Raw genomic sequence first — 6,000 nt, forward strand, 5'->3', positions numbered from 1 at the left:
TTCAACAAAATGTTGATGTTTGTTATCCAGGCAGATACATTGGGCTACCAATCATTATGCTGTTGTGTCCCGCCACATTTTACACAGTTTAGAAAGTTTAGCTAATTTTTTATCACATAAGTAAGTTGATAAAAGTTGTTTTGCAAGATAAAATATCCATTCCATACAGCCTGTCATGATATTTTATTATATATTCTATTCTGTTTGTTTATTCAATAGGGGTAATATGTAGGCTATACATTTACATTTTCTGCCCTTAATTTTGTTTAATTATAGGAGCAAATCACTATTTTGATGTGGCATCACTTTAACTTGTATTTCATCATGTGACAGCTACAATAGACATACCAATGTTGATTCACCATAGTGATATGTCCTACATAACAAAACATGGTTCTTCCTTGTTGATTCTGACAAGGAGCAGAATACGAAATCGTTTCCTGGAAGTGAACCTGCCTTTAGCGTAATAGGCAACCAGCTGTAACGTGGGAAAACGAATCCCCCCAAAAATATGTCACGCGACAGAGAAAAGGTAGAAATTATTTGAACCGGGTTCGAGGGGTAGGCAGTCAGGCTATAGAAAATGCACTTTCGATCTGAGTGAATCACCACCCCATTCCAGTAAGGCGCAGAACATTAGTCATTACCTGCTAATGTTGTGCAATTCACCTGCACCGAGAAACGCTCCAATCTAAAAAAGTAATATTACGGTTCGGGTATTCAGCATTAACGTCGAAATAGAAACATTTAACCCAAATCGTTGGGTCTCGTTTTGCCGGGATGTGTAGTTTATAGATATCTCCCACCATCAACAGTAGCCAGAATTCGCTGATGCATTCAGCCATGATTATTTGGAACCTGTTTTGTGAACATTTGCTGAAGAAATAGGCAAACATAATCAACAATATAAGATCAATTAATGAATTAGGATTAATAGTAGTAATAATAATATAAATAACAATAATACATGTATTACATAATAATATTAAAACAACCTTTGAATATGACATTAATTATTATTAATGGTATTAATCAACAATATTATACCATACCATTGTTGTAGGACTTATGCCACAGTATTTATCAAGAGGGGCTTCAGAAGTGTCTTTACTTAGTTTTTCTCCTTTATAGAATGTGTTGACAGACCTCTTGGTCCATCATAGCTGGTTAGTTGATAGTTATCTAGTGTTGCTGAGGCCATAACCCATGAGGTGTCTTATTGAGTATATTGAACAGTGAGTGTCAGAGACTTCCCCACATTAGTTAATATGAGATCTAGGGAAACACTAGTGATATTCAGACACATTGTTCAAGGTCTCAGTATTATGAGGCCCTAAATTAGGATTGTCTTTAATAAAAATATTAACCGATGGTTAGCAGTAACTTCCCTCTGTATGTTACAAAGGTCACTGAAATCAGGAACTAACATGTACTGCCCTTTATCTCAACCACTATTGCAGCTATAAGGATCCTGTGAGCAATGGTAGGCAAAGGTGATGGCAAAAATTAGTCTAGATGTAAATAGGCTCAGTGACACTCTGTGACGTTGCGCTTTCAAAAGCCAAAGTTGGCGAGATGAGCTCACTATGTCGGGACATCGACTGACACGGTAGTCTTTAAATAATTGTTTGTAGCTTCCTCAACACTGTACATTGGCATCGTGCATGGACAGCAGAAGTCATAGTTATTTATAAAGCAAGCCCCAGTTAAATCAGTACTACCTCCTCCAGTGTGCTCACCCTTGAACGCAGCCCAGATCCCAGCCCTGTGTTTGTGTTTACCCGGCTGCAGCCATACCAACGCCCTCGCACCCAATGGACTTTCATCCTAGGCATGCAGACAGGCAGGGCAGGCAGCAGAGGGCAAGCCACGGCTAGGATTCCCAAGCCCGTCACAGGCTCTGACTTCATTTCCTTTTGCAGCTAGGCTCTCTGCATTGTATTATTTCAGTGTCATTTGTAAACTGGTTACATGAACCAGTACTGTAGGTTGTTTACCTGGAAGCAGTGGATAAGTTGCAGAATCAGGGGTGAGAACATGGCAGCTAAAGAAGTTGTTGACATACAGTACCAGTCAAAAGTTTGGACACACCTACTCATTCAAGGGTATTTCTTTATTTTTACTATTTTCTACATTGTAGAAGAATAGTGAAGACATCAAAACTATGAAATAACACATATGGAATCATGTAGTAAACAAAAAAGTGTGCCGTGAATTTTAAATAAATCACAGACAGTGTCACCAGCAAAGCACCCCCACACCATAACACCTCCTCCTCCATGCTTTACGGTGGGAACCACACATGCAGAGATCATCTGTTCACCCACACTGCATCTCACAATTTGGACTTCAGACCAAAGGACACATTTCCACTGGTCTAATGTCCATTGCTTGTGTTTCTTGGCCCAAGCAGGTCTTCTTATTGGTGTCCTTTAGTAGTGGTTTCTTCGCAGCAAATCGACCATGAAGGCCTGTTTCACACAGTCCCCTCTGAACAGTTGATGTTGAGATGTGTCTGTGACTTGAACTCTGTGAAGCATTTATTTGGGCTGACATTTCTGAGGCTCGTAACTCTAATGAACTTATTCTCTGCAGCAGAGGTATCTCTGGGTCTTCCATTCCTGTGGCGGTCCTCATGAGAGCCAGTTTCATCATAGCGCTTGATGGTTTTTGCGACGGCATTTGAAGAAACTTTCAAAGATATAGCGAATATCCTGATGACATGACCCGAATGTAGGGTAGGCTATATTGGACATACACATGTCAATTTGTGTGTGTATTGTATTGTACACTGTATGTGTATAACATCACAAATCATGTTTCCCTTAGATTTCCTGAATTAGAGTATGATATGACATCTCACTTCCTTAAGGAAAGTATGACATAGTACTTGTAATCAAACTGTGTAGTACCAGGAACAAGCCATGTTTCAGTATTTGCACTGATCCCTTTCCAGGTTGTCAAGACTTGACCTAAGGCAAGTAAATACTTCCTCTGTTTTTGAGGAAGTGAAACTGTTCCTACTGATACAGCACCACCATACATAACTGGTGTCATGCCAGAAGCAAAACGTGAGTGACTCAACAATATTCCCCTTAGCAGTTTCTACATGTATTATTCCCTTCACTAACTATCCAAGATCACAGATCTACATGAAACTGCAACTTTGTGATGGCCAAGTTTGTCTCATTCCCATAAAGAAATGTATACAATCTGTTCATAGGCTCTCACATAACGTGGTGGAGTCAGGTTCTCAGCTAGTGCACTTCATATGTGGCCCTTACTATCCTACAGGTAAATCCTTTCTGAAACCACTAAAATGTCAGTACAAGTAACCTGAATATATTAATGTTATTTGTGCTTATCAGAACTAGAAACTAGGGAACACGTCAAATCAATTTTATTGGAAACGTACACATATTTTGCAGATTTTATCGCGGGGGGTAGCGAAATACTTATGTTCCTAGCTCCAACAGTGCAGTGATACCTAACAATACAAAGAAATACACGCAAATCCAAAACATTTCAAGAAAGGAATTAAGAAATATAGAAATATTAGAATGAGCATTGTCAGAGTCCAGAATATAAATATATACATATACTTATATATATACAGTGGGGAAAAAAAGTATTTAGTCAGCCACCAATTGTGCAAGTTCTCCCACTTAAAAAGATGAGAGAGGCCTGTAATTTTCATCATAGGTACACGTCAACTATGACAGACAAAATGAGAAAAGAAAATCCAGAAAATCACATTGTAGGATTTTTAATGAATTTATTTGCAGATTATGGTGGAAAATAAGTATTTGGTCAATAACTAAAGTTTCTCAATACTTTGTTATATACCCTTTGTTGGCAATGACACAGGTCAAATGTTTTCTGTAAGTCTTCACAAGGTTTTCATACACTGTTGCTGGTATTTTGGCCCATTCCTCCATGCAGATCTCCTCTAGAGCAGTGATGTTTTGGGGCTGTCGCTGGACAACATGGACTTTCAACTCCCTCCAAAGATTTTCTATGGGGTTGAGATCTGGAGACTCCAGGACCTTGAAATGCTTCTTACGAAGCCACTCCTTCGTTGCCCGGGCGGTGTGTTTGGGATCATTGTCATGCTGAAAGACCCAGCCACGTTTCATCTTCAATGCCCTTGCTGATGAAGGAGGTTTTCACTCAAAATCTCACGATACATGGCCCCATTCATTCTTTCCTTTACATGGATCAGTCGTCCTGGTCCCTTTGCAGAAAAACAGCCCCAAAGTATGATGTTTTCACTCCCATGCTTCACAGTAGGTATGGTGTTCTTTGGATGCAACTCAGCATTCTTTGTCCTCCAAACACGACGAGTTGAGTTTTTACCAAAAAGTTATATTTTGGTTTCATCTGACCATATGACATTCTCCCAATCGTCTTCTGGAAGACACTGCACTCACCTCCTCCCTGTAGGCTGTCTCGTCGTTGTTGGTAATCAGGCCTACCACTGTTGTGTTCTCTGCAAACTTCATGATTGAGTTGGAGACGTGTGTGGTCACGCAGTTATGGGTGAACGGGGAGTACAGGAGGGGGCTGAGCACACACTCTGTGGGGCCTCGTGTTGAGGATCAGCGTAGCTGAGGTGTTGTTGCCTATCTTCACCACCTGGGGTCATCCCGTCAGGAAGTCCAGGACCCAGTTGCATAGGGAGGGGTTCAGTCCCAGGGCCCTGAGCTGAGTGATGAGCTTGGAGGGCACTATGGTGTTGAGGGCTGAGCTGAAATTGATGAACAGCATTCTAATATAGGTATTCCTCTTGTCCAGATGGGATAGGGCAGTGTGCAGTGCGATGGCGATTGCATCATTCGTGGATCTGTTGGGGCGGTATGCAAATTGTACTAGGTCTAGGGTGTCGGATAAGGTGTAGGTGATATGATCCTTAACTAGCCTCTCAAAGCACTTCATGATGAAAGAAGTGAGTGCTACGGGGAGATAGTCATTTAGTTCAGTTACCTTCACTTTATTGGGTACAGGAACAATGGTGGACATCTTGAAGCAAGTGGGGACAACAGACTGGGATAGGGAGATTGAATATGTCCGTAAACACTCCAGCCAGCTGGTCTGCTCGTGCTCTGAGGACGCGGTTTGAGATGCCATCTGGGCCGGCAGCCTTGCGAGGGTTAACACGCTTAAACGTCTTACTTTGCCAAGAGTGTGCAAAGCTGTCATCAGGGCAAAGGGTGGCTATTTGAAGAGTCTCAAATATAAAATATATTTTGATTTGTTTAACACTTTTTTGGTTACTACATGATTCCATATGTGTTATTTCATAGTTTTGATGTCTTCACTATTACTCTACAATGTAGAAAACACAGCCGTGACGATAACCAAAGAGTCTGCATTTGATAGTGAGGTATTCCAGATCGGGAAACAAAAGGACTTGAGTTCCTGTACTTTACCACAATCACATCATGAATAGTTAATCAAGAAACATACACCTCTGCCTTTCTATTTTCCAGAGAGTTCTTTCATCCTTTCCGCACGATGCACGGAGAACCCCGCTGGCTGTATGGATGGGGACAGTATATCCAGAGAGATATATATCTAGAGTGTACGACTGATTTACTGGAAAGCATTCATTTCTAATTAATTGTTACAGTAACTCATACTCTTTACAACTTGCAGAAGCGACGTCATACCAGGATAGCCATGTGATGTTTTCGTAACTTCACTGTTTTGAAGTAGGGATCAAATTAATGCTCACTGCTCGAGCCTGCCAGTAGGGGGTCTTTAGCCAATGGGATTCCTCAGGTGAGGTGACATCATCTCTCCAATCTGTGGTGTGACTGCAGCGTGCATCATCACAGCACTCTGTGAATAGTTAATGAGAACACTGGCCAGGGACCAATCAGGACTCAGGGCAGAGATTACTCCAGGGACTGGTTTAAGAAATCAATAATACACACACACACACACACACACACACACACACACACACACACACACACACACACACACACACACACACAC

The sequence above is a fragment of the Coregonus lavaretus genome (assembly GCF_964263955.1).
Source record: "Coregonus lavaretus genome assembly, chromosome: 31".
Lineage (NCBI taxonomy): Eukaryota > Metazoa > Chordata > Actinopteri > Salmoniformes > Salmonidae > Coregonus > Coregonus lavaretus.